The 10,659-nt window shown below is 35.2% G+C and overlaps 1 non-coding gene across 1 annotated transcript; it reads left to right on the top strand.

The window, feature by feature from the left end:
* The first annotated feature begins 632 nt into the window (after positions 1-632).
* LOC124897352 lies at positions 633-739 on the top strand. The gene has a single exon (XR_007054074.1). It is a non-coding gene; the product is annotated as a small nucleolar RNA R71 (small nucleolar RNA).
* The last annotated feature ends 9,920 nt before the right edge of the window (positions 740-10,659 follow it).

Below are 10,659 nucleotides of genomic sequence, written 5' to 3'. Positions count from 1 at the left end.
ACTACGCTTGATTAGCTAAAATCTGCTTCAGCATCTCCTCCATAGTACTTGTTTGAGTAGTAACTTAATTATTCTAAATCCGCTGTTGATTTTATTGCACTGGCCCCTTATACTGATTATTGTTCTGTGCATGATTTCCACCACATAAGAAATTAGGATGGTTCCTCCAGCTAGGATTATATGTATTACTGAAATTCTGTTATCCCAGATGATTTGCATTCCCCATATAATTAACAGAATCTAGATTAGCCATACAAGCATTTGTTATGTGCTCACTACTTCCACAAACCTCACACTAAGAATTTACTTGTTGGACCATATTTGCTGTAGCTACTACTTATGGAACTCCCAACTTCATGCTATTAAGCTGAGTAAGACTGTGATTTTGCATTGTTGCGATCTAAGCTGATAATGCAATAAATAGGTCCACATCTAATAACCCTGCAACCTTTTTAGGAGCACTCCTTGAGTCAGCATGCCATTCAGGATTCCCTTGTGAAATCTGATTTAGCAATGTGTACAATTTGTCATAAGTCTTCTTAAGAACTTGCCTACCTGTTGCGGAATCCAAGAGAATCTTAGTATTCGGCTCTAATCCCTTAATGAAAGTATGAACAAGTACATCATTAGACTAATGATGGTGAGGGAAATTTCTAAGCATACATTTAAATATCTCCCAAGCTTGGTAGAGATTCTCTCCTTCTTTCTTCCTAAAACCCATAATCTCACTTCTTAAACGTGCCGTCTTTCCATATGGAATGAATCAAATAAGGAACTTCCGACCTAGATCTTTCCAAGAAGTAATATAGTGTGGTGTTTCAGTATGCAACCACTTCTTCTCTTTCTTAATTAAAGCAAATAGGAAAAGAGTCAGTCTGACATAATTAGTATTCACCCCTATAGGAATATAAGTATCGCTTATTTCCAAGAAGGTCTATATGTGTTGTTGTGGGTATTTATGAGAAAATATTGCAAACTATCTACCCAAATTTAACAATTGTACTATATTCTATTTTAATTCAAATTGAACACCTGGCTCGGGCCAGCGAATACTGTTAGTCACATAGTTCATGAGTGGGATTTCCACCTCACGAATAAGTCTAGTAGATGGTTGAGCAGGGGCAGCTGGAATAACTGAAGTTGTAATATTTCTAACATTTGGATCAACTAGGTCAAATGGATCATTTCTTTGTTTAGCCATTTGAACCTGTTGGATGGGGTAATGGGCTCTTCGCCTTTATTGAAATATTAGTTCTGGTTCTAAAAAAGGCTCTACCAACTCTTTATCCCTCCCCAGTCCTGAATTCTGCTAAACCTGCAAAAAGTTAGTTTCTAAGATCAAGTCATAAACACTTAAACTTACTAGCAAAAAAGACATAAAAATTTAGCAAATTAATAATTGTACTAGTCCCCTGCAACGGAGCCAAAAACTTATTGTGTTCAAGTGCACACACAAGTGCACGTGCTCATATAAATAATATAGTGACTTAGACAGTCAGATATTGTTCCCACGAGGACTAAGCAACTAGAAATTTAATCAATTTTAGTTTTAGCTAAGAAGGTCTTAAGTGTTGTAAAATATAAAGATGATTGTGAAGTTGTGAATAAAAATGTAAATTAATAAATAAGAAATAACAATTTCTGACAATAGAAAAGTAAGCAATGGTTCTAAACAGTAATAATGAGAATTTCAGGTTGAGGCATTTCGAACAATCATACAAATCTCTATTCTTATCGTAGTCTAGTTGATTATCGGGTTGTTTATTTGCAAGGTTTATAGCACGATCTTTGTCTCCTGGCCTCAAATATTCTATCTATCTAAATATTGAAACTACAACTCCCACAGAGATGCAACAATTTATCTAGATTCATAAAATTATCTTCTTGGAATTGAATCAAGCAAAGCTTCTAGGCATATCCCTATCCGAGATGCTAATTTAAACCCCTTATTTCATAAAAGTATAACAACCTTGATCCTTAATTTCTTCGTTCTATCGTACGATTCTTCTCCTAGATTCATGTAGAAATATAGATTTATTCTAATGGTGGCCACTCATCATAATAGTAAGCTCAAGAAAGTAAGAACAATCTAGATGATATTCCAAAAAGAAAATACGAGAAAGAACATCAAAGAGTAATCATTTTCTTGGCCTCAACCGCAGAACAAGGGTGTTTATCCACTCATGTTTGAATTCAACATCCAAAATAAGTAATTAATCATATCAAGAATTAATCTTGAAGTAAAGAAGTTCAAAAAAAATTCTAAGAACACTATGAGAGAGAATTTTGTTTTTTTTCCAATGTTGCTATGCTTTTGAAAGTGTCCCAATTGTAGTGAACTTTTTCTTTTATAGCTGCACTAAAAACATGATTTTTCCTCTTACCGTGTCGCGACAACCTCCCATCACCATTGCCATCATGATGTAGTGCAATCACGATGAGATTCTATTTTGTGACAAATGTGGATTTGACCCTCACTGCGATACGGTGGAATCGCGGTGAGGTACTAGATTGTGACATTTCTCGATTGATCCTCTACTGAGATGTGGTGGGCTTCAAAACAAGAGCATTAGTGATTATCATGTCACTGCAATGCAGTGACTTTCTGAAAGGGTCTCATGGAGCTTTTCTTTTCCTTATTTTCTTCCCAAACCATGTTCCAATGCATTTATTGCGCCTCTTATCATCATACCTCCTTTATGCATCCAATCACAGTTGATTCCATCAAAATTTAACCCTCTACACACTAATCATGTTCATTAACTATGAAATGCAATTAAAGCTCACTTATTATCAAAATAGCATAATTTAGCTCTCAGAACAAGTCATAATATAGGTGAATATTCGTGATTGGACATATATAGACACCTAAGATCATGACCCATAACACTTAGTTTCTAAAATCTCCACTTTTATTCTTTCTTGAGGGAGATTCTTGCAACCGACATAAACTATGTGAACTTCCATGGAGTCCAACGTCTTACCCACATTGGGGAGAACTGTTCTATCCTTGTCATTGGAATAGAACCTTAACTTAAGTGATCACTAAACTTAACCCCTATTGGTACTTAAACCTATGAAGGCTCGTAGTATCCAGGAATTTAGGATACGCTCATACACATTCTCTTCTCGGTGCTAAATACTACTACTAGTATACGTATATGCGCATACTTAAGAAATCTACCTTAAAATAGTATAACGGTTTCTAGACTGAAAACCAGTCATGCTTCACTTTACTTTAAATCATAATCAAGCTGAACACTTATGGATTTCATGTCTTATCTTTAGATCTAAGGATCAAAATTTCTTGAACCATGCTATATTATATCTGAATGGAACATAAAAACTTAGAGTTACTTGTAAACTTAATACTTCTTCTTAAATCATGAAACTCTTAATTTCTTTCATAGCACTAATAAAAAAATATCAATCTCAATACCCATATAGAAATCCATCACCAGAATCTAAATCAAGGTAATGAAATTTAAATCACAATATCAATCTTGAAGTTTAAAGCATGAATAAATATAACCTTTATACATCTTTAACCTTTAAATCACAAGATAAAGTTATACGTCAATATATGAGAATTTGAGGAATCAACCCTAATGTAAAACATGTAAATTCAACTTAAAAATCATGGTTTTTGGGAACAAGGATGGAAGATTAACCTTGTTCAAAACCTCACATACCTGGAATTGCTTGACTTGTGAAGAGGACTTAAAATTTGAGACTTGGGAGATGACTTGGTGAGAGAAACCATAATCTCATTGTTATTGAATATTGGAGGAAAAGAGATGTTATTAATCAACTAAAATATAGAGGAAAATAATGCCTCTCTTGGGTTATAAGTCATGGGTTAGGAGTTCTAAGAGGGAAAAAGATCAAAAGGTCCCTTAACTGAACTTATAGAAATTCGACCGCCAGTCGTTATGAGTCAACTTATGACTCGTAAGTTGAAGTTACAACTTGGAATAATAACTCGTAAGCTTGGTAGTGGCAAGGATTTCACATACTGGTCAACATATGAGTCGTATCTTACGACTTATCACATCTTCATATGACTTGTATAGTCCCCTTGTAACTTGGACAGAGACTTGTGAGACCTATACTGTTGACCTTAAGACTTCACTTCATATGACTCATAATATCCCATGAAGATTCCATGGTCAAATCATTACTACAATAGACTCCAACTACTCTACACTGCTAAAGCTACAACTTATAATTTATGACTCATAATGTGTATATATGATTTAATGAGATGAGTCATAAGTTGCATAGTGGGTTTTAGACATGGAGTATTACAATATTTCCCTCTAGAAATATTCATCCTCGAATGTGATTCATCAAGAATTTGGACTTGGAAAAGAATCAACACCTCTATACCGAACTTACAACCAAGCTTTTATCTATCACAAGGATCCAATAATTCTCAACGTAAGATATAACTTAAGAATACTTAAACAGAATTAAAGAGAAAGAGTTTTGGCTGAAAATAACTATTTTGGTAGGAAGTGAGTTGGAAGAAAAGAGATGAGGATAATTGCCTACCATGTCTTCTTCAACTTCCCAAGTGGCCCCTTCAATTAATTGGTTTCTCAAAAGAACCTTTACTGATTCTACTTCCTTATTCCATAGCCTTTGAATCTGCCTATCAAGTATCTCCACAGGAATTTCCTCATACGACTAGTTATCTTTGACCCCAATACTCTCTAGGGGAACTACCAAGGATGGATTTCTAATGAACTTTTTAAGCATCGAAACATTGAAAATTGGATGAACCACAACTAATTCTAATAGAAGGTCCAACTTATAAGCCACCTCTCCTATACACCTCACTATCTCATATGGACCAACAAATTGAGGACCAAGCTTCTATTTCTTTCCAAATCTCATTATTCCCTTCATAGGTGACAGTTTCAAGAATACCCAATCACCCACTTCAAACTTAAGCTCTCTCCTGCTTACATCTGTATATAAGTTTTGATGACTATAAACAGTCTTCAATATTTCACAAATAAACTAAACCTTTTCCATAGCTTCGAGAATAGAATCTGGCCCAATCAATGCTTCTTCACCAACCTCAAACCATCCTATGGGTTATATGCACCTACGCCTATAAATTTCTTCAAATAGAGTCATCTGAATGCTGGGATAGTAACTACTATTATACGCAAACTCAATTAAAGGTAGATGGTCATCCCAACTTCCTTTAAAGTCTAAAACACATGTTCTCAGCATATTTTCCAATATCTAGATTATGCGTTCAGCATGACCATTGGTCTGTGGATGAAAAATGGTACAAAGCTTATCCTTTACACCTAGGCCTTTTTGAAATGACCACCAAAACTATAAAGTGAATTGCGTGCCTCTATATGTAATGATGGACAAGCGTATCCCATGAAACCTTAGTAACTCATAAACAGACATCTTGGCATAATCTGAAGTCTTGATAGGTAGAAAATGGGTTGATTTAGTCATTCAATCTACTATGACCCAAATTGAATCATGCTTACGTCTTGTACGAGGAAACCATGTGATAAAATCCATACTCACTATTTCCCATTTCCAGGAAGGGATGCTGATCTTCTGTAGCATACCACTTGGTTGCTATTGTTAAACTTTAGCTTGCTGGTAGTTGGGATGCTTTGCCATAAACTTTGCTATGTCCTTATTAATACCACTCCACAAATAAATTTTCCACAAATCACGGTACATTTGGTAGCATCAAGATGAATAGAATACTTTAAACCATGACCCTGGGCTAGTATCCTTTCGCTTAACCCTCTACATTGGCAACACAAAGCCTACCTTGATAGCAAAGTACACCATCTCCCTATCGGGAGAAAACCTCAACCTTCTGTTGCTGGACTGCTTCCAATATTTGGTTAAGTATGGGATAGTCATGTTGCTTCTTCTTCACTTCCACTACAAAAGATGATTTTGAACCATTCTAGAACTACTATTTTCCTATTATCAATGTTGAGCAAACATACTCCCAAATGGGCTAATCTATGCACTTCTTTAGCCAATTCCCATTCTTCATCTTTCACATATGACACACTACCCATAGAAAACCTACTCAGTGCATTTGCCACCACGCTAGCCTTACCTGAATGATAGAGTACACTCATATGATAATCTTCCAATAACTTCATCTACCTTTTTTCACAAAGATCAGCTCCTGTAGAGAAAATACATACTAAAGGCTCTTATGGTCAGTGAAAACATCAATATTAACATAATAGAGGTAGTCCCTTAAAATTTTTAAGTCAAATACCATGACAGCTAACTCTAACTTGTGAGTTGGGTAGTTCTTTTCATGATCCTCAAGTTGCCTGGAGGCATAGGCTATCACTCTCATATTTTGTATCAATACTAAACCTAGCCCAACTCTGAAAGAATCATAATACACTATGAATATGTCTAACCTCTTTGGTAGAGCTACTAATGATCGAACAAATCATCGATCCTAGTAATGGAATACCTATTCTTGATGTTAACCTTGTTTAGATATCTATAATCTATACATATTCAGAGAGAGCCATCTTTCTTGTGCACTAAAAGGACTAAAACACTCCATGGAGAAACACTGGGTCTATGAAACCCTTATCTAATAGATCCATAAGCTAGTCTTTTAACCTTTTTAGTTCATCCGGAGCCATGTGATATGGAGGGATAGAGATGGGCTGAATATCAGGAAGAAGATCAATACCAAACTCTATTTCTCTATTCGGTAGGACCCCTATAGATCTTTGTGGAAAACCTTAGGAAACTCACTGACTACACAAACTGATTGAACTGTTTGGGCTTCAAACTTGGTATCTTTAACTCTAACTAAATGGTAGATACGTCCATTTGATATTAACTACCTAGCCTTAAGATAAGATATGAATTGGCCTTTGAAAAATATAGAACTACCCTCCTATTAAAATATTTCCCCATTAGGAAACTGAAACTTCACTACACCGGTGCACCAATCTCTTGATGCATAGCATGAATAGAACCAATCCATATCCAGAATAACATTGAAATCTATCATCTCTTACTCTATTAAGTCCACTAGTATGATATTATGGAGAAAGGTAATAGGGTACTTCCTATAGACTCGCCTATAAATAACTGATTCACCCACTAGGGTAGAAACTGAGAAGGGCTTGGGGAGATTTTCAGGACCTATCCAAAAATTTATAATGACCAATAAAGTTACATAAAAAAGATTTGATTTGGGTTTAACAACACATATACATCAAGGTGAAAGTCATAAATCATATCGGTGATAACATATGGAGGACTCTCTAACTCCTGATAGGATGGTAAAGCCTTAAACTAAATTCGGCACTAACCACCATGGGTACTGGATGATGTGCCCTGTGGGGGAACTGGTGATCCGGCTGAGTTGCTGGATTAGTATCCTGAGTCTGAGGATGAGAATCTATACCTTTCTACTTAGCATATAGACACTCTTTGATCCTGTGGCCTATCTTACCAAAACCATAGTAACCCCTTTTGCCCATCATGCATTCACCCAGATAGGTCCTTTCACACTTTGCCCATCATCCTGTGACCATACTATTCTGAGACCTAGAATTTAAAGTCTTTCCCCACTGCTCTTGCCTAGTATTGGGTGTAGGAGAACTAGATGAAGATGGTACAGGCACTGATGAATGAACCTAAAACTATGAATGGCTTATCCGTCCCGACCATGGCTGGCTATACTCAAACTGTCCAGTCCTAGCTATCTTATTTCTCTTTACTCTTTCCTTCAACTTTTCTTCCTTAATCTGTTGGGCATGAGTCATCAACTGAGAAATATCCATGTTTCCAATTAGCATGTTAGTACTACACTCCTTAACCACCAAATCATACACCTCGGTAATAAACTTACTCATATGAGCTCTAAAGTCAGATAAGAACTCTGGGGCATACTTTACTAACTGCGTGAACTTAAGGCAATACTCCTTTACTATTATAGAGCCCTTCCTCAGGTTTATGAACTTGTCTACTTTATCCTTCCTCATCTTATGAGGAAAGAACCTATCCATACAAGTACTCTCAAATACCTGCCAGCTTATAGAAGCTTTATTCTCACCCCGACCATCCTTCCACATAGTGACCTAATCATAAGAAATAACCTTCAGCCTATAGAATGCCAGGTCTACATTTACTCTTCAGTAACATGCATAATCTGAGTAATCTTTCTCACCTTATCAATAAAGAGTTAAGGATCCTCTTTCTACTTTTACCCATAGAATTCAGGTTGATTCATACTCATAAAGTCCCAAATTATGGTTGTAGCTAAGTTACTATTTTTTTGAAGTGGGATTGCTACTTGTTGGTTTCCCTAAACATAAACATTCACAGCTTATGCCAATGCTTGAAAGGCAACTCAAAATTGACCATGAGAAATATTCTCATTCAGAGGGTTTGCGTGAAGTGGAGGTTGATCACCATTTCTGCATATGTCAGCTTAGTGAGGAGGCATATTCTGTCACATGAAATCATAAATTAGGACAGATTGAGATAACTTCTAGAATGATAGTTCTTGAAAGAAAGGATGATTCCTAACTCGTTTCACAGCCTCTTGCTCATAAATGTGGCATACTTTACATTCAGGATCAAGACTCTACGTAACACACTAATCTGACTCCCTAGGACTCTTTAAAATCTTCTGCTCTGATACCAAGTTTGTAATGCCCTAGATCACCCCCTGGACATCACATCGTACTTAGGACAATGAATAGCCTTAAGCCAACCCATGATATCTGTTAAACATAGAGATCACATAAAAAGTGAACTAACATACATAGATTGAAGGTAAACAATTCTATATTTTAATATAAATCTTTAACTTTGGAAGCCTTAAACAAAATATTTGTACAAAGAACGTACAGAGTTTGACAAACCTCTACTGCTAACTAGAGAGCTATTAGTACAGACCCCAACTGACTTAAATATAAATAGTGCTGATAGATCTAAAATAACTTTGAACAATAAATATGAGTTTGATAAACTGGGTCCTTAAACTGTGAGGACTCACCAAAATTTAGGTAGAAAGAGATAATGCCTGTGATAAATTATACTATTAGAGACGAACACCAAAATAGACATTATAAGATAATGTAGCACATAGACATATATGCGGGTCAATACTTCTAGAATGTACTAAGTATATGGGGGGTGAATGTGTAAGTAAAAGAGGAATTGAATATATATGAACACTTTCAAATGATGCATTCTAAGCATAAATAACTCACCTTGGACTTGAATAGAACTAAAGACTAGAAGATCATAAAAATTGGATAATGAAGCATATGAATAAGTTTAGTGAGCCATAACACTTAGTTGCTAAAACCTCTAATTTTATTCTTTCTTATGGGAGATTCTTACAAATGACAAAGTATCTGAGCTATCATGGAGTCCAACATCTTACCCACATTGGGGAGAGTTGTTCTACCCTTTCCATTGGAATAGAACCTTAAGTGATCACTTAACTTTAACCTATATTGGGACTTAAACCTACAGTGGCTCATAGTTTCCAGGAATCTAGGATAAACTCATCCACATTCCCATCTCAGTGCTAAATACTACTACCAGAATACGTATATGCTCATACTTAATAAATCCATCCTAAAATAGTATAAGGGTTTATAGACAGAAAACCAGTTATGCTTTTCTTTATTATAAATCATAATTAAGCTAAACACTTGTAGATTTCATGCCTTATCTTTAGATCAAAGGATCAAGCTTTCTTGAATCATGCTATATTACATATTAATGAAGATTAAAAGCATATACTTTCATGTAAACTTAATACTTATTCTTAAATCTTAAAACTCTTACTTTCTTTCATAGAACTTATAACAAAATATCTGGTTCAATACTTATATAGAAATCTTTCATCAGAATCCAAATCAAGGTAATAAAATTAAAATCACAATATCAATCTTAAAGTTTAAAACATGAATAAATATAACCTTTATGCATCTTTAATATTTAAATCATAAGATAAGGTTATACTTCAATATATGAGAATTTTAGGAATGGACCCAAATCTAAAACATGTAAATTAAACTTAAAAATCATGCTTTATGGGCACAAGGATGGAAGATTAACCTTGTTCAAAACCCCACATACCTGGAATTGCTTGACTTGTGAAGTTGACTTAGTCTTGGAGACTTGGGAGATGACTTGGTGAGAGAAATCCTAATCTTGTTGATCTTGAAGATAAGAGGAGAAAAGATATTGTTAATTGACTAAAATATAGAGAAAAATAATGCCTCTCTTGGGGTATAAGTCATGGGTTGAGAGTTATAAGATGGAGAAAGACCAAAAGGTCCCTTAACTAAACTTATAGAAATTTGACTACCAGTCATTATGAGTGAACTTACGACTCATAAGTTAAAGTTATGACTTGGCCTAGAAACTCATAAGCTTGGCATTAACAAGGACTACTTACACTGGTTAACATATGAGTTGTATCTTATGACTCGTCACATCTACATACGACTTGTATCATCCTCTCATAAACTGGACAAACACTTGGGGTTCCTATATTATTGACCTTATAACTTGTAAGATCCTATGACAATTCCTAGGGTCAAATTTTAACTACAATATACTCCAACTACTCCACATTACCATAGCTGTGACTTA

Source organism: Capsicum annuum, chromosome 3 (genome assembly GCF_002878395.1).
Source record: "Capsicum annuum cultivar UCD-10X-F1 chromosome 3, UCD10Xv1.1, whole genome shotgun sequence".
NCBI classification, from domain to species: domain Eukaryota; kingdom Viridiplantae; phylum Streptophyta; class Magnoliopsida; order Solanales; family Solanaceae; genus Capsicum; species Capsicum annuum.
This window is presented reverse-complemented; position numbering and strand designations above follow the sequence as displayed.